The 19,696-nt window shown below is 42.8% G+C and overlaps 1 protein-coding gene across 2 annotated transcripts in view; it reads left to right on the forward strand.

Annotated features, from left to right (window-relative positions):
* The window catches only part of LOC121553317 (pro-neuregulin-3, membrane-bound isoform-like), a 433,314-nt gene that overhangs the window by 219,882 nt on the left and 193,736 nt on the right, over window positions 1-19,696 (forward strand). The window lies entirely within an intron of this gene.

A 19,696-nucleotide genomic window follows, 5' to 3' on the forward strand; every position in this document is an offset into this window, starting at 1 on the left:
GACTGTTGTTTTTTTCCCCCTCCTCTCCTCATCTGCCTTGTGTGAAATTGGACATGATAGCTTAGAGGCTTAGCAATCCTAACAGGTAAATGATGTGGCTGAAAGTGGTAGGGGGGGGGTGGAGAAATAAATAGGCATGGATGCAATAATACAAATAGAAATCTGAGAAAAGAGGGGGAATCCATTTGACTATGCCTCGGTGCGGTGGAGGTGATTAGAGCCCTGCCTTAGATTGGCCTTATTTTCCTCATAGAGACTCATGGAGAGTCAGAGATATAGTCCATCATCATAGCTGTATGATAGCAGAACACAAGAGAAAATGGAAGGACAGGGTATTGACATGAGATTGAGAGTTCCAAGGAGGAAAAGGAAGGAAAACTCAAAGAAAATATATAAAAAGAGAGAGAGCGGTAGAGAGAGACAGCTTATTCGTTGTTTTTAAAATATATAATCTCATAGTGCCCCTAATCTTATGTACATTACACATGCAACACATATACATTAGTTACAGCACATTAACTTTACTACTGTCGTGATTTCACTCTCCAGTTACAGTAAGTGAGCATATTCCTTAAACAGATGCAGCGTGACTGCCTAGGTTTCACGCCTCTCTGGCTCTTGCCCCATCTCCCCCTCTCCTGCAAAGGCAGATCTCAATAATGCATTGCTTTGGGCTACTGTCGCGAGGGCCCCTGTTGCCCCATGGTGGCTCCTCCATTTTGTTCCAAACAAAAGAGGTCATTGTCACGTTGTTGTACCATGCATCTGTAAAGATATGAAACATTTATAATGCATGCAGACTAATTACGCAAGACAATGGAACTGTGCATCTCTTTAGAATAGCAATTTTTATATGCCATTTAGCAGATGCATTTATCCAATGTGACTTACAGTCATGCGTGCATCCATTTTACTTATGGGTGGTCCCGGGAATTGAACCCATTATCCTAGCGTTGCAACTACCAACTAAGTTACAGAGGACCACACTGAGCTACAGAGGACCATGAGCTACAGACAATGTTACTCATACAGGCCCCTCTTGAAAACGATATGGTGCGTCATTAAGACAAAGTCTGTGGAACAAAGACTTTGCTACATAGTTAGCTTGACCGTCGCCTCTACTATCCCTATATGCCCCCATATGAACTATTTCTCAATGATGCTTCGGCTGTCTGTGAAGCTCATTTTGAAAGCCCTAAATGCATTTCCTAGCACAGTCCAAAATAAAATATAATACCTGCCCAGATAGATTTATGGATGAAATGTGGCATGGTATCTCACAGATGGCTGAAGGTGAGACAATCCTGCATCAGTCTTGCCTCTCCATTCCTTTCCTCTGCTGTCTTTTCTAGCACACATATTACGCAACAATGTGTTTCAAGCTACATCTGTCCAGACACATTCAATTTTTATACCCTCCACTTGCTTTGTTGCTATGATGAAATCAATGTTTTGCCCATTCTAGAAAACTGTTTGTACACATTCTGAATGGATTTTAAGTTGCAATCTCTGGTAAGACGAGGGGTGGTATGAAAAAAGTATGAAAATGTATGAACTCACTAACTGTAAGCCGCTCTGGATAAGAGCGTCTGCTAAATGACTAAAATGTAAATGTAAAATGTGGTGGTTTGTATCTATTTGTCAACAACAGCTGGTGCGTGATCTCTAATATTAAGGAAGTCTTGAGGTTTTGGTCGCCTGAGGTAGAGTACCTCATGATAAGCTATAGACCACACTATTTACAAAGAGAGTTTTCATCTATATTTTTTGTAGCTGTATATTTACCACCACAAACCAATGCAGACACTAAGACCGCACTCAATGAGCTGTATAAGGTCATAAGCAAACTGGAGAATGCTCACCCAGAAGTGATGCTCCTAGTGGCCGGGGACTTAAATGTAGGAAAACTTAAATCTGTTTTGCCTCATTTCTACCAGCATGTCACATGTGCAACAAGAGGGGAAAAAAACTCTAGACCACCTTTATTCCACACATAGAGACGTGTACAAAGCTCTCCCTCGCCCTCCATTTGGCAAATCTGACCATAATTATATCCTCCTGATTCCTGCTTACAAGCAAAAACTCATGCAGGGCTTGCAAACTATTACGGATTACAAAGGGAAACCCAGCTGCAAGCTGCCCAGTGACATGAGCCTACCAGACGAGCTAAATGCCTGAAACTGAACCATGCAAGAGAGCACCAGCTGTTCCGGAAGACTGTGTATCACGCTCTCCGTAGCCGATGTGAGTAAGACCTTTAAACAGGTCAACTTTTGCAAGACCGCAGGGCCAGTCGGATTACCCGGACGCGTACTCAGAGCATGCGCTGACCAACTGGCAAGTGTCTTCACTGACATTTTCAACCTCTCCCTGACGAGTCTGGAATACTTACATGTTTCAAGCAAACCATCATAGTCCCTGTGCTCAAGAACGCCAAGGTAACCTCCCTAAATGACTACCGCCCTGTAGCACTCACGTCTGTAGCCATGAAGTACTTTGTAAGGCTGGTCATGGCTCACATCAACACCATCATCCCAGAAACCCTAGACCCACTACAATTCGCATACCGCCCCAACAGATCCACAGATGACACAATCTCCATTGCACTCCACACTACCCTTTCCCACCTGGACAAAAGGAACACCTACGTGAGAATGCTGTTTGTTGACTACAGCTCAGCGTTCAAATCCATAGTGCCCTCAAAACTCATCACTAAGCTAAGGACCCTGGGACTAAACACCTCCCTCTGCAACTGGATCCTGGACTTCCTGACGGGCCGCCCCCAGGTGATAAGGGTAGGCAACAAGAGTCCCCTCCTGTACTCCCTGTTCACCCACGACTGCGTGGCCACGCACAACTCCAACACCACCATTAAGTTTGCCAACGACACAACGGTGGTAGGCCTCATCACCGACAACGATGAGACAGCCTACAGGGAGGAGGTCAGAGACCTGGCAGTGTGGTGCCAGGACAACAACCTCTCCCTTAACGTGAACAAGACCAAAGAGCTGGTCGGGGACTACAGGAAAAGGGGGGCCAAGCACCGGGGCTGTAGTGGAGCTGGTCGAGAGCTTCAAGTTCCTTGGTGTCCACATCACTAACAAACTATCATGGTCCAAACACATCAAGACAGTCGTGAAGAGGGCACGACAATGCCTATTCCCCCTCAGGAGACTGAAAAGATTTAGCATGGGTCCTCAGATCCTCAAAAAGTTATACAGCCGCACCATCGAGAGCATCTTGACCTTGCATCACCGCTTGGTATGGCAACTGGTCGGCATCCGTCCGCAAGGCGCTACAGAGGGTAGTACGTATGGCCCAGTACATCACTGGGGCCAAGCTTCCTGCCATCCAGGTCAGAGGAAGGCCCTAAAAATTGTCAAAGACTCCAGCCACCCTAGTCATAGACTGTTTTCTCTGCTACCGCATGGCAAGCGGTACCAAAGTGCCAATTCTTGGTCCAAAAGGCTCCTTAACAGCTTCTACCCCCAAGCCATTAGACTGCTAAACAGCTAATCAAATGGCTACCCAGACTACTTGCATTGACCCCCTTTTTTACGCTGCTGCTACTCACTATTTATTATATATGCATAGTGACTTTACCCCTACTTACATGTACATATTCCCTCAATTTACCTCGACTAACCTGTGCCTCAGGACATTGATTAGGTACCGGTACCCCCTGTATATAGCCTTGTTATTGTAAATGTATTGTGTAACTTTTTAAAATCTTTTTTAATAATCTTTTTATCTTTTCTTTGCTAATATTTTGTTACATTCTTTAAAAAAAACGATTCTTTGTTGGTTAAGTGCTTGTAAGTAAACATTTCACGGTAAGGTCTACACCTGTTGTATTCAGCGCATGTGACAAATCAATTTGATTTGATTTGTTTTTGTCACACAGACTTACATGTTATCTTTCCACAATATTCAAGCCTTCCAGCACTTGGAAAATATACTACTGAGCAGTAGAAAATCACTAAGGCTGTGGTTATGGTCTTTATGTTTCGACCACAACACCTGGTAGAAAAAGGGTAACATTGATTTAACTGTGCACCAACAAGTTAGGCCCCGTTGTTGATCCCCTAATTCCCAGCTTGGTGTGATGAAAAGTGCAGGGGCCAGAATCTGCAATGTGACCTCCCATCTCACCTCCGCTCATCTGTATTCTACTGCTCTGTTCTGTTGTCTACCAAAGAGAGATATTGGGTCCTCCACAGAACAGCAAAATGATAAAGAGAGAGAGAGAGAGAAAGAGAGAGAGAAAATAGAAAATAGGTGATAGAAAAGGAAAGAGAGAGAGCACAGCAGAGAGGGGGGGTGATGAAGATGGAAGGGAATAGAGTAGAGATTAAAAGAGAGGCACTCATTTTAGCCCCATGGTGTTGTGGTCCAGTGCACATAGAACAGGGGGCCATTCTTTTTGATTTTGCTGCGGAGAGTCTGACATTAGGGGCTAATAGAATAGTCCGGAAGTGCTGTGTGCTGTGGCCCAGTACCACCCACACTCACCCCAACACACGGTCATGCACATATATCTGACCTGCCACACTGAGATGTATTTATCTAGGAAGACAAGATCCCGTTAGTCCAACAATAATTCCTAGTCCTGCTCCAAAATATAGATGAGATGAGAAATTAGTAGTGATGCTGGAAAATATCAATACAGTTACATATCACAATATTATCTTTGGACGATATTATTTCGATATTTGACTCCAAGTATAGAGTGTTTTATTTTTTGCTACTGTTGGTAGCGTTAGCTAGCACTAGTCAGCTGTATCTGCACCAAAACTCCAGTATTCATCCTATAGCTTGTTCTCCATCTTCTTTTTAAATAGTGAGTCAACATGTTTTCCGCACTTTTATTTCCCTGACTGATCAAAACTTGTTTTCTCATGCTCTCTCTTGTCTCTCTGCAGAAGACATATAGTGAGCAATATGTTTGGAACTTTAAATCGCATTTAAATTGCAGTATTGAATCGCAATACATATAAAATCGTGAGATTCGCAATACATATCGTATCAGCATCTAAATAGCATGATATAGTGCCGTGTAGCTCAGTTGGTAGAGCATGGCGTTTGCAACGCCAGGGTTGTGGGTTCGATTCCCACGGGGGGCCAGTATGAAAAAAAAATAAAAAAATTATTATTATGCAGTCACTAACTGTAAGTCGCTCTGGAAAAATGACGTAAATGTAAATAATTTTGTATCGTCAGGTCCCTGGCAATTCCCTAGACATGACATCAGTTGACTCATTAAGGAATGGTCAGGCATTTAACTCAGGCTCAGTGATTTTAAGAGTTTCAACAAAGACAGTGTACATTGAGAGTATACTCTATACTGCAACTTTGAAGTTTTCTTTATCTTTTTATATGAACAGAGATAGTAAAGTTGACAGTTGGGTCGATAGAGACAGGAAGTGGTAGAGACACAACCATAGACACACTCTCTATGTGTGTTTGTGCCTATATCCATTTGTGTCTATCTGTGATCTGCTCAACTGTGTGAGTGAGGGCTAGAGTGACCCTGTGACCCCCAGCCCTAGCAGGGCGCTCCAGTGACAGCAGGCTGTTATGTGGGGCTGTCCGGGTCACAGAGGGCTAAAGAGAAAAGACAGGCCTGAGCACATGGCCAGGGGGACACCTGATTGAAGTCCTGACCTTAGACTGCTGCCTGCCTCTGGGAGATCTGGCCTAGGTCAACTGAACTTGTTTCCTGGGATGTGTCAAGACCAACATTTGGCATTTACACTGGGATGTTATACATTGTCTTTTATATACAGTAAATGCATCATTTTTTACATTCACAAGTAACAAGTTCTCTCCTTGCTGTGTGTCAATGTTGATTTTCAATTAAGGTGTTTCTTTCTTTCTTTTCATTCCACTGGTTTTGTTCCTGGTCGTCTGTTTGTCTTCATGATTTCTGAAACGGAGCTTGATTCATTTATTTGAGCTCTGTGGGAGCACAGAGGAAGATGCTGTGTGTCATACTAAGAACATTTCCAAATCTGCTCAGTCTGAGGTACCTAGGTTTGTAATATCTTACCTTCACCTTTTCTTTTGTGGGAGTCTGTTCAATAGCAGAGGGTTCTCTTTTCTCACAAACAAAATGTGTATGTCACTGAAATTCCACATACTTCCTCTCTCAATGGGACATAGCAAAACAGAACCTGCTTACAAAGTCTAGATAGGAAAAGGCTCTCTTTCTCTCCCTCTACTCTCTTTGTATTTCTCCTTCTCTACTCTCTCGATCTTTGTGTGGTGGATCTGCCCTTTCTTTGACTTGTGTTCCAGCATTTCAACTTTCTGCTCTCCTGTGAAATCTAAATTACTCCTTAAGAGTCTATTGACGCATAATATAAACATCCCCATCAAAACCTGTCAATTTAAGCTCGAGATATATATATATATATTTTTGCACATTATTTTACCGTAAAAATATATTTCTAATAGATTTTTTTATACATACAGGGGTCCTAAAATTCAAAATCAAATAGCTTAATGATCCATGGTATGACCATCTTAAAACAATAGAACCCGGCCCCCCTTGCCCCCATACACAGCCCCTTGCCCTCTCCTTGCCCAGCGTTCTGGGTGAGTGCGGTAAACATGAATCAGATACCGGTAACTGCCAGAATAAAGGAAACACGTGAGTAAATGAGGGATACAACGTATATTAAAAGCAGATGCATCCACACAGGTGTGGCTCCTGATTTAATTAAGCAATTAACATCCCATCATGCTTTGGGTCATGTATAAAAATGCTGGGCAGGCCAATATTTTGGCCGTTATTTTGGCTACCATGGCTATGGCCCCATTCACAAGGCAAGAGTGGTCACTGGATGGTTTGATGAGAATGAAAACGATGTAAACCATATGCCATGGCCGTCTCAGTCACCAGATCTCAACCCAATTGAACACTTATGGGAGATTCTGGAGTGGCACCTGAGACAGCGTTTTCCACCACCATCAACAAAACACCAAATTTGGGAATTTCTGTTGGAAGAATGGTCCCTCCGATAGAGTTCAAGACACTTGTATAATCTATGCCAAGGTGCATTGAAGCTGTTCTGGCACATGGTGGCCAAACGCCGTATTAAGACACTTTATGTTGGTGTTTCCTTTATTTTGGCAGTTACATGTACCTGCATACACAGTGCTGCTCAAAGACTGATGTATAATCCATAGTCTGGGTTTACAGATGTTTTAAGCAGTACATCTTGACACAGGCCCACGGCCTTGCCTCTGTGGTCAGTTGACTTCCCAACATGGATCAGTATGCCCACAGATGGTTGTGGCTGCAGTTGGGCAGCGTTTGATGCCACTCTGTCATTCCAAAACCTCTAAAAATAGAGCTCTGAACGGGCCACAGTTATCCAATTGCATATCCTATTTCTGTCACTGTAATCCCACCAAGTGTAAATGGGATAATTAGAAGTGAGCCTGACATTCAGCAATAAGACAGACATTATACTCTACTCCTTTCAATTTCACTCCCTAACTCCCTCTCTCTCCATTCATCTTTCTTCCTCTGTCATTCTCTATGGCCTCATTTTTCTTATCAAGATTGTTTGTCTCATTCCCTCTTCTCCTTCATTGCAACTGAGCAATTTTGGTCGTATTTATTTCCCAATCGATCAAGGTTAAATTACCTCTCCTGTTTTCTAAACACTGAGGAGGACTTAGTGTATAAAGGACTAAACAATACAATGTGTTTTCACTCTGACAATAGTCCAATACTTTCCCCACTTTTGTGTATATGTGCGTCTGCATGAATATGTGTATGCTTGAGTTTCTACCAGGATGCAATACTGCCATGGAGATCACTATAATCTTAATCTGCTGGCCAAATGATTCATCATACCACTATGTCAAGATTTACCTCATTACATTTTAATCTCCTTAAGAATACTCCAGCCTAATTGTGTTGAACAGGCATCCCAGACTTCGGAGGAGTCTCAAAACCTATCACTGTCTTCATAGGCATGAGTGAACTTTTGGTTTAAGGGTACTTCTATTCTTTGTGTTGTACTCCATGTTGTCACAGTGTGTTGATGCTTACTTAACAATATACTTTCATGTGTCATTCATAATGCATCTAAAGAAGGCTAATGACAAGCTTCTGGAAGCATGTACTGTATTGCGATCATACAAAGTGTTTTGAACTGACAGAATAATTAGCTCTGTGAGGAAACATCACAAAACCAAGCAGAGCCAAACCTTGAAACGCACACGTGCCACATACAGACACACGTGTTTCATGTGAACAGTTTATGCTTGCTTTGCAGCTCCTACCTAGCCCACCCACAGTGACTAAATATTTAATTGATGGTTAGATTCAGATCTATATTGGGAGATAAGCAGTGTTTTGCTTGGGTAAGGAGATCCACTGACTCACAACCCACTGTGCAAAAACTGGTTGTGATGACGTTGAATCAATGTGGAAAACTGATTGGATTTGCAAAACTTAATCAACGTAAGGGAATTTAGCCTAAAATAACCTAAAATCCAATGACATGCTGATCCAATATTTTTTTGTTGTTGATTTCACATTGTTGACAACTCAACCAAATGTAAATCAAAACTAGACGTTGAAATGACGTCTGTGCCCAGTGGGAAAGTGATTACGGCCGTATGTGACAAGAATAGTAAAGAGCCTAATTAACATAGCATGGCTGCTTCCAGAGATTGTTTTTGGCAAAAAATGTTAACTCTCAATTTGGTTTCTCTGAAAACATGAATAGCGTCCAGACTATGAATCCCATCTATATTGAATAAAATATAACTGTTTCCAGGCATTTGAAGTAGATTGACCAAATCCCTAGAGACTCAGGTCCATCCAACATGGAGCCCAATACACTGCTCTGTTGTTAAAGTCTGTCAGTGCCATGAAAACAAGGTATAGGTAGCCAAAATAAATAATTAATGGATTTGTTATGGATGTGCAGACTTTACATGATAGCTGTGTTTTCTCCTATTATAAAATAGGGTAGCCAGAGGCACACCTCTTAAGTGCTGACGCTAGCCATTTTCACATATTCACATACACATCTACAGTGTAAATGTATAAATAGATGTTTATTCATCATCTGCTCATGTCGAGATTAGCATCCCTGCATGTATGTCCAACGGTACAGTACCCTAACATCTCTAAATATTTATGGAATTGGAACTGAGAATATCATTATTATGTGTGAGTATGATGGAATCAGCATTGTCTCCTCAGCCACAAGAGCTTGGCTGCATATCTTTAACTAAGCTGTACTGCTGGGAAGGAAAGGACACCTAGCACACGTGGCAGATTGGACTGAATGTACTGAGATGGTAGGAAGCAGAGTGAGAGAGAGCAGGGTAGTGTTAAACATGTCAGGCTCAAAATCCCACCAGCAACATTTCACAAAGATTTCAAACATATACAGTGGCTTGCGAAAGTATTCACCGCACTTGGCATATTTCCTATTTTGATGCCTTACAACCTGAAATTAAAATTGATTTTTGGGGGGTTTGTATCATTTGATTTACACAACTTGCCTACCACTTTGAAAATGCAAAATCTTTTTTATTGTGAAACAAATAAGAAATAAGACAAAAAAACAGAAAACTTGAGCGTGCATAACTATTCACCTCCACAAAGTCAATACTTTGTAGAGCCACCTTTTGCAGCAATTACAGCTGCACGTCTCTTGGTGTATGTCTCTATAAGCTTGGCACATCTAGCCACTGGGACTTTTTCCCATTCTTCAAGGCAAAACTGCTCCAGCTCCTTCAAGTTGGATGGGTTCCGCTGGTGTACAGCAATCTTTAAGTCATACCACAGATTCTCAATTGGATTGAGGTCTGGGCTTTGACTAGGCCATTCCAAGACATTTAAATGTTTCCCCTTAAACCACTCGAGTGTTGCTTTAGCAGTATGCTTAGGGTCATTGTCCTGCTGGAAGGTGAACCTCCGTCCCAGTCTCAAATCTCTGGAAAACTGAAACAGGTTTCCCTCAGGAATTTCCCTGTATTAGCACCATCCATCATTCCTTAAATTCTGACCAGTTTCCCAGTCCCTGCCGATGAAAAACATCCCCACAGCATGATGCTGCCACCACCATGCTTCACTGTGGGGATGGTGTTCTCTGGGTGATGAGAGGTGTTGGGTTTGCACCAGACATAGCGTTTTCCTTGATGGCCAAAAAACTCAATTTTAGTCTCATCTGACCAGAGTACCTTATTCCATATGTTTGTGGAGTCTCCCACATGACTTTTGGCGAACACCAAACGTGTTTACTTATTTTTTTCTTTAAGCAATGGCTTTTTTCTGCCCACTCTTCCGTAAAGCCCAGCACTCTGGAGTGTACGGCTTAAAGTGGTCCTGTGGACAGATACTCCAATCTCTGCTGTGGAGCTTTGCAGCTCCTTCAGGGTTATCTTTGGTCTCTTTGTTGCCTCTCTGATTAATGCCCTCCTTGCCTGGTCCGTGAGTTTTGGTGGGCGGCCCTCTCTTGGCAGGTTTGTTGTGGTGCCATATTCTTTCAATTTTTTTATAATGGATTTAATGGTGCTCCGTGGGACGTTCAAAGTTTCAGATATTTTTTTATAACCCAACCCTGACCTGTACTTCTCCACAACTTTATCCCTGACATGTTTGGAGAGCTCCTTGGTCTTCATGGTGCCGCTTGCTTAGTGGTGTTGCAGACTCTGGGGCCTTTCAGAACAGGTGTATATGTACTGAGATCATGTGACAGATGAATACTTTTGCCAGGCACTGTATAACATTCCAATCTAATGCAATTATTTGAATGGAGGCTGGTAAATGAATTATAAAGTGATGGAGAGTTCCTGTATGCAGGCCAGGACGACTGACAGACTAGCTTACGGAAAAACAATAATCACAATCCCACAGCTTTCATTGATCTTGGCTTCAGACACAGTTGCACATGCCACTTTTTGGAGATGGATACAGTAAGAAAGTTCTGATCCAAATGATCAATTCACACATTTCTCCTGCTGATAACCATTCACTTCGCCTCTGCCCATTTCAGGCCTGTTGGTCTGCCCGTTTCAGGCCTGTTGGTCTTACCATTTCTGTCCTGTTGATCTGTCCATTTCAGGCCTGTTGGTCTTATCATTTCTGTCCTGTTGATCTGTCCATTTCAGGCCTGTTGGTCTGACCATTTCTGTCCTGTTGGTCTGGCCATTTCAGGCCTGTTGGTCTGCCCGTTTCAAGCCTGTTCGTCTGCCCATTTCTGTCCTGTTGGTCTGGCCATTTCAGGCCTGTTGGTCTGCCCATTTCAGGCTTGTTGGTCTGCCCATTTCGGGCCTGTTGGTCTTCCCGTTTCAGGCCTGTTGGTCTGTCCATTTCAGGCGTGTTGGTCTGCCATCTCCCCACTTCCGCAAACTTGCATATGTCAGGCTCATCACACGCAGATGTGTCTCAGAGAGACAGTCAAGACCTCCCTGCTTTTTCCTTCAACATGTCGGCCATGAATGAATGCCTATTTTCCTTTGAGCCCGCAGGCACTTTAAGGCTTCTGCTGCTGGCGCAGAGGAGAACGAAAGGGATTGGTAAATTCAATAAAAACTAATTTTAAGCGACTTTGGGTCCTTGAAAAACGTTATATACTGTAAGTCCCATGTATTATTACTATTATGATTATTATTATGATGATTATTATTATTAATTTCGTTGTTGTCAACTCAAGTAAGAGGCACGGATTCTCAGCAGAAAGCGTTCAGGTTAAAAGTACAGCTAATACGTTTTTTCGATCGACTAAACAGACTGACGGGAAAGAGGAGAATATGGTCAGAGGGGGTTAGAGAGAGGTAATGTGGCCTAGGAACGGATATGAATAAGCTCAAAGAGCTATTCACTAAAATAACTGCTAGCAGGCTAACAAAATGCCCGTACTACTATACTGTACGTTATTGGAGTAAAGTCTTGTGATAATCTACTTGCTCTATTGATTCAGAGGTGAATCTAGACATCAGCTTCATGTCCCCAATACAAGGACACTATTTTATTGGTTTCTTCCAGATACATAACTTGTTTGTGGGATCAACTGTCAACAGAGGGAATGGTTTGTAAAAATGATACAGGAAAGCAGACTCCTCATGTAATGTATCTGTGATATCTTTATAACAGCTATTATATGTGGTGAAATATGGTCTGGAGACCCTCCTATACTATATAACACCTTCCAAGCGAGGTATATACAGATATTCCTGTACCTACTATAGCCATGGCTTCAGCCTTTCTTACATTTACAGTTGTTTATTGCGACTGTCTAGTATATTGCTATGTCCATGGGCAGGTATATTTATAGTGGTATAGTGTATTCTCCCTGAAACAGCCAGGCTGTAAAACAAACTGTGCTATGTGTTCTCTGACTGATGCATTATGGGAAGCGAAGCCAGTGCTCCGGGGGAGGCAGTCTTTGATGTGAGATTCTGCAAAGAGGACAGGAGGAGAACAGCCATTATGGGAGGAATGGAGGAAAATCTCTCCCTACCTCTCGGTCTGTCTCTCTCGCACACAAAAACACACGTGCTAGCATCAGTTGTCAGAGCACCTTACCGATCACTGCACCTGTACACAGCCCATCTGAAATTAGCCCACTCAACTACCTCATCCCTATATTGTTATTTATTTTGCTCTTTTGCACCCCAGTATCTCTATTTGCACATAATCTCTTGCACATCTAGCATTCCAGTGTTAATACTAATTGTAATTATTTTGCACTATAGCCTATTTATTGCCTTACCTCCATAACTTGCTACATTTGCACACACTGTATATATATTTTCTGTTGTATTTTTGACTTTATGTTTTTTTACCCCATATGTAACTCTGTGTTGTTGTTTTTATCGCACTGCTTTGCTTTATCTTGGCCAGGTCGCAGTTGTAAATGAGAACTTGTTCTCAACTGGCTTACCTGGTTAACCCTCCTGTTATGTTGTGGGTCAATTTGACCCGTTTCCACTTTTTGCGTTGTCTAAAATACTAGTTAACCACTCTTTTTCGCTATGAAATTACATGACTTTTCCTCATTTAGGGTCATGAACCTAACTGCAAAATGTGGACACACTGATGTGTTGTGGAATGTCTGTGTACATTTTGTATACAAACATGATGTTGTGGGTCATTTTGACCCGGAGGCTTTCATGTGTATATATATTTGCACAGGTGCAAAACAAAAAAGTGTCTTTGATGTATTTTGTTTTGACTGGTCCTGGTTGCACTTTTAGAATTGTGTTTGGGTTAAAAGGGCTTTCCCAAGCTTCTCCTCAGTGTGAGAGCAGCAGGTCCCTGACACAGACACTCAAAATGAGCTCCAAAAGATTTTCAATCAATGAAGTCTTATCACAAATTCTGGACTGTGACAGTGAAAAAGAAGAAGAGGTTTCAGAGACAGAGGATATTTCAGAGATAGAGGACAATGCTGTTGATGATCCAGATTTTGTCTTCATTGAAGAGGATTCAGAGGAGGAGTCTGCCGTACCATCCCCTACATCAGATGAGAGACAGAGCATGCAACAAGCATCATCAAGAGAAGAGAAGACATGGAAGTCTAAAGATGGTCATATTGAATGGTCACCGTCACCACAACGAGGTCAAGGTAGACTCTCAGCTTCAATGTAATAAAAATGGTTCCAGGACCTCACGATTTGCTGTCACTCGAGTCCATGACATACAATCAGCTTTTGAGCTCTTTTTACCCCAAGCAATAGAGAAGATTGTTCTGGACATGACCAACTTGGAGGGGAGCCGTGTGTTTCAAGAGAACTGGAAGCCACTGGATCGGATTGACTTGCATGCATACATTGGATTGCTCATATTAGCTGGAGTCTACCGGTCAAACGGAGAAGCAACGGCCAGCCTGTGGAATGAAGAGAATGGAAGGCCAATATTTCGGGCAACAATGTCTCTACAAGAATTCCACATAATTTCTCGGGTGATTCGCTTTGATAACCGTGATACCAGACCGGGTCGACGTGAAAGAGACAAACTAGCTGCAATCAGAGATGTATGGGATAAATGGGTGGAAATTCTACCGTTACTGTACAATCCCAGTCCTCATGTTACAGTTGATGAACGCCTTGTTCCATTCAGAGGACGTTGTCCCTTCAGACAGTATATGCCAAACAAGCCTGCAAAATATGGCATCAAAATATGGGCAGCATGTGATGCCACATCAAGCTATGCATGGAATATGCAAGTTTACACTGGGAAGCCACCCAGCGGAGTGCCTGAGAAAAACCAGGGGATGCGGGTGGTGCTGGACATGAGTGAAGGGCTGCAAGGTCATAACATCACGTGTGACAACTTCTTCACATCCTACCGCCTTGGTGTTGAACTACAGAAGAGAAAGCTGACCATGGTTGGAACAATCAGAAAAAACAAACCTGAACTTCCCAGTGAGCTTCTGAAAATGCAGGGCAGAACTGTGCATTCCTCTAAATTTGCTTTCTCTGAAAATGCAACTGTTGTTTCATACTGCCCCAAAGAAGAACAAGAATGTTCTTGTAATGAGCACAATGCACAAAGATGCATCGCTGAGTGCAAGAGAGGACATCAAGCCACAAATAATACTGGACTACAATTCCACCAAAGGAGGAGTTGACAATTTGGATAAAGTCACAGCAACATATAGTTGTCAGCGCATGACTGCCCGCTGGCCTTTGGTGATTTTCTACAACATTGTGGATGTGTCTGCTTACAATGCCTATGTCCTGTGGACTGAAATCAACCAGCAATGGAATGGTGGCAAATTGTACCGACCGGCTTTTCCCTAGAGGAGCTCGGCAAAGCTCTCATCACTCCCAAGATCCAGAGGAGAGTCCGGCCTCCTCGGTCGACAGCAGCTGCATCTGCCGTCCAGAAAATTCAAGCTGGACCATCAACACATGCCTCCAATCAACCAGAAATGGATCCAGTGGATACAGGCAGTGGCAAGAAACGGAAAAGATGCCAGCTCTGCCCCCCTCGACAAGACAGTAAAACAAGCACCACTTGTGTAGAATGCAATAAATACATCTGCAGAAAGCACACACACACATTGTGTTCAACATGTAGAGAGAAAGACTGAAGGGATAATATGGACAAAAAACAAAAAAAAAAACCTACTTGGGGAAACTGAAAAATCTTGTTTGTGAGAAAGGAAATATGTTTAACAAATAGTTCTTAAATATTGTTTAAAAAAATAAAAAGTATTGTATTTCTTCTTTCTGAAATGTCTGATAAGACAAAATAAAGTTGTTTCTGTTTTTACTTAATTCTTTGACTGTCTTGAGTGTGTTTAAACTGTGCGGGTCAATTTGACCCGTAACATAATGGATGTCATTTTTTTCCAGCAAAGCACAAGGGTTAAATAAAGGTGAAAAAAAAATACTAATAATAATAATAATAATAATTCAGACACTGTGTACATTATATACCTGAATTGTACATCCAGGCTCTGTCGCCGCCGGCCGCGACCGGGAGACTCATGGGCGGTGCACAATTGGCCCAGCGTCGTCCAGGGTAGGGGAGGGAATGGCCGGCAGGGATGTAGCTAAGTTGATAGAGCATGGCGTTTGCAACGCCAGGGTTGTGGGTTCGATTCCCACGGGGGCCAGTATAAAAAAATAATAATGTATTCATTAACTGTAAGTCGCTCTGGATAAGAGCGTCTGCTAAATGACTAAAATGTAAATGTAAATTATATACAGTGCCCTCTGTAATTATTGGACAGTGAAACATTTTTCTTCTTTTGGCTCTAGTCATCATACAACAACTATGAGGTGAACGTTCAGACTGTCAGCTTTAATTTGAGGGTATTTTCATCCATATCGGGTGAAGTATAGAAATTACAGCACTTTTTGTACATAGTCCCCTCATTTTAGGACAATATTGGGAAAAATTCACTTAAATATGAATGAAAGTTGTAAATAGTTAAGTATTTGGTCCCATATTCATAGTGCGTCATAACTACATCAAGCTTGTGACTCTACACATTTGTTGGATGCATTTGCTCTTAGTTTTGGTTGTGATTCAGATTACTTTTATTTTAAATAAGAATATAATATGTTTCTAAGCACTTCTGCATGAATATGGATGCTACCATGATTACGGATAATCCTGAATGAACCGTGAATAATGATGAGTGAGAAATTTACAGATGCACAAATATCATACCCCCAAGACATGCTATCCTTTCACCATTACAATCACACGGGCTCTCGAGTGGCACAGCGGTCTAAGGCACTGCATCTCAGTGGCCCAGCGTCGTCCGGGTTTGGCCGGTGTAGGATGTCATTGTAAATAATAATTTGTTCTTAACTGACTTGCCTAGTTAAAAAAATAAACACGGGATGTTAGCATTTTGGGTGGGTATGATATTTGTGCATCTGTAACTTTCTCACTCATCATTATTCATTAACAGCAAATGCATACAACTAATTTGTAGAGTCACAAGCTTGATGTAGTCATTGCACGCTATGAATATGGGACCAAATACTTAACTTTTTACTACTTTAATACACATATGGATCCAAGATGGCGAAGTAGTGCAGTTGTGTTTTTATCGTCTGTCTGTAAATAGCCTGTAAATACCCTATTTTCGTACATTTTTCGTACATATTTCCCTATCAGACTTTTCATCCTTCTACAAGATATACTTTCCTGCAACCCGCCTCACTCAATGTGGAACGGATTCTATTATTGACTTACCTTTATCTAGAATCTAGAATCTCCAGTTGAAACTAGCTAGCCAGCTAACTAGCTACTTGCTATTTGCTATTAGCCACAGCTAGCGGTGTTTTCACCCAGAACATTGGATTTTTTTCCGCGGGATTACATTGGACATTGATCACCGGATATTCGGCCAGTCTGCACAGCGCGTTATCGACCCAGAACATATCAGTTTTTCCGCGGAATCACTGATTCACTGGACCTTTAACTCCGGATTAATCGCTACCAGCTGGCTACAACAAAACGGACGCTGTGGTCTGGCTAATCAACCTGAGCTAGGCCCATCTCCCGGCTATCTACCTCTCTATCAACCGGACGGGACCACATAGTATTGACACGGAGCCCCGCCGATCCTACACGACTGGTCTGCCGACGAAATCGTCTGATGTGGTTACGACGTAACCACGAAGATTCCATCCATCTGCTAGCCCTGGCCCGTTAGCACACGCTTACTCACTAAACTGAACTAGCTACTGGACTAGCTACTTGCTATTAGCCACAGCTAGCAGTGTTTCACCCAGAACATTTGATTTTTTTCCGCGGGATTAATTTTAATCACTGGACTTTGATCACCGGATAATCGGCCAGTCAGCACTGCGCGTTATCGACCCAGAACATATCAGTTTTTCCGCCGGAATCACTGGACCTTTAACTCCGGATTCTTCGCTACCAGCTGGCTACAACAAAACGGACGTAGCACACGCTAGCCGTGGCCTCTTACTCACTAGCACTTCACCACCGGACCTTATGATAACTCAGCTATACAGCTGATATCTGCTGGACTGTTCCTTTTTACGGTACTACATCCTGTTTATGTTTAGCCTCAGCCCAAACATGGTTAGTTTATTGTTGTTTCGGTTATTTCTAATTGTACTATATCACTGTAGACCCCCCAGCCTAGCTAAACCTGCCTTAGTTAGCTCTTTTGTCCCTCCACCCATACACTCAGAGACCGACTCAATTGATGCCTCTAGAGATACTATCTCTTTCAGTGTTACCCAACGCTTAGGTTTACCTCCACTTTACTCATATCCTTCCATAACCTTGTCTGTACATAATGCCCTGAATCTTTTCTATAACACCCGGAAATCTGCCCCCTTTATTCTATGTACCCAACGCACTAGAAGACCAGTTCTTAAAGCCTTTAGCCGTATCCTTATTCTAGTCCTCCTCTGTTCCTCTGGTGATGTAGAGGCTAACCCAGGCCCTGTAGCCCCCAGTATCACTCCTACTCCCCAGGAGCTATCATTTGTTGACTTCTGTAATCGCAAAAGTCTTGGTTTCTTGCACATAAATATCAGAAGTCTACTTCCTAAGTTTGAGTTATTCACTGCGTTAGCACACTCTGCCAACCCTGATGTTCTAGCAGTGTCTGAATCCTGGCTCAGGAAGGCCACCAAAAATTCTGAAATTTCCATCCCCAACTATAACATTTTCCGTCTAGATAGAACTGCCAAAGGGGGGTGGAGTTGCAATCTACTGTAGAGATAGCCTGCAGAGCTCTATCATACTATCCAGGTCTGTGCCCAAACAGTTTGAGCTTCTACTTCTAAAATCCACCTTTCCAGAAATAAGTCTCTCACTGTTGCCGCTTGCTACAGACCCCCTCAGCCCCCAGCTGTGCCCTGGACACCATATGTGAATTGATTGCCCCCCATTTATCCTCTGAGTTTGTACTGCTTGGTGACCTAAATTGGGATATGCTTAATACCCCAGCCATCCTACAATCCAAGCTAGATGCCCTCAACCTCACGCAAATTATCAACGAACCTACCAGGTACAACCCTAAATCCTTAAACATGGGTACCCTCATAGATATCATCCTGACTAACATACCCTCTAAATACACCTCAGCTGTCTTCAACCAGGATCTCAGCGATCACTGCCTTATTGCCTGCGTCCGTAACGGGTCCGCGGTCAAACAACCACCCCTCATCACTGTCAAACGCTCCCTAAAACACTTTAGCGAGGAGGCCTTCCTAATTGACCTGGCCCAGGTATCCTGGATGGATATAGATCTCATTCCGTCAGTAGAGGATGCCTGGTTGTTCCTTAAAAGTAATTTCCTCTCAATCTTAAATAAACATGCCCCCATTCAAAAAATACAGAACTAAGAACCGATATAGCCCCTGGTTCTCCTCAGACTTGACTGCCCTTGACCAGCACAAAAACATCCTGTGGCGTACAGCCTTAGCATCAAAAAGCCCCCGCGATATGCAACTTTTCAGGGAAGTTAGGAACCAATATACACAAGCAGTCAGGAAAGCAAAGGCTAACTTTTTCAAACAGAAATTTGCATCCTGTAGCACTAACTCCAAAAAGTTTTGGGACACTGTAAAGTCCATGGAGAATAAGAGCACTTCCTCCCAGCTGCCCACTGCACTGAGGCTAGGAAACACTATCTCCACCGATAAATCTACAATAATCGAGAATTTCAACAAGCATTTTGCTACAGCTGGCCATGCTTTCCATCTGGCTACCACTAACCCGGCCACCAACTCTGCACCCTCTGCTGCAACTTGCCCATGCCCCCCCGCTTCTCCTTCACACAAATTCAGACAGCTGATGTTTTGAAAGCGCTGCAAAATCTGGACCCCTACAAATCAGCTGGGCTAGACAATCTGGACCCTTTCTTCCTAAAACTAGCCGCCGAAATTGTCGCAACCCCTATTACTAGTCTGTTCAACCTCTCTTTCATAACGTCTGAGATCCCCAGAGATTGGAAAGCTGCCGCGGTCATCCCCCCTCTTCAAAGGGGGTGACACTCTAGATCCAAACTGCTACAGACCTATATCCATCCTGCCCTGCCTTTCGAAAGTATTCGAAAGCCAAGTTAATAAACAGATCATCGACCATTTCGAATACCACCGTACCTTCTCCGCTATGCAATCCGGTTTCCGAGCTGGTCACGGGTGCACTTCAGCCACGCTCAAGGTCCTAAACGATATTATAACCGCGATTGATAATAGACAGTACTGT

The sequence above is a fragment of the Coregonus clupeaformis genome, chromosome 37 (assembly GCF_020615455.1).
Source record: "Coregonus clupeaformis isolate EN_2021a chromosome 37, ASM2061545v1, whole genome shotgun sequence".
In the NCBI taxonomy this organism is placed as follows: domain Eukaryota; kingdom Metazoa; phylum Chordata; class Actinopteri; order Salmoniformes; family Salmonidae; genus Coregonus; species Coregonus clupeaformis.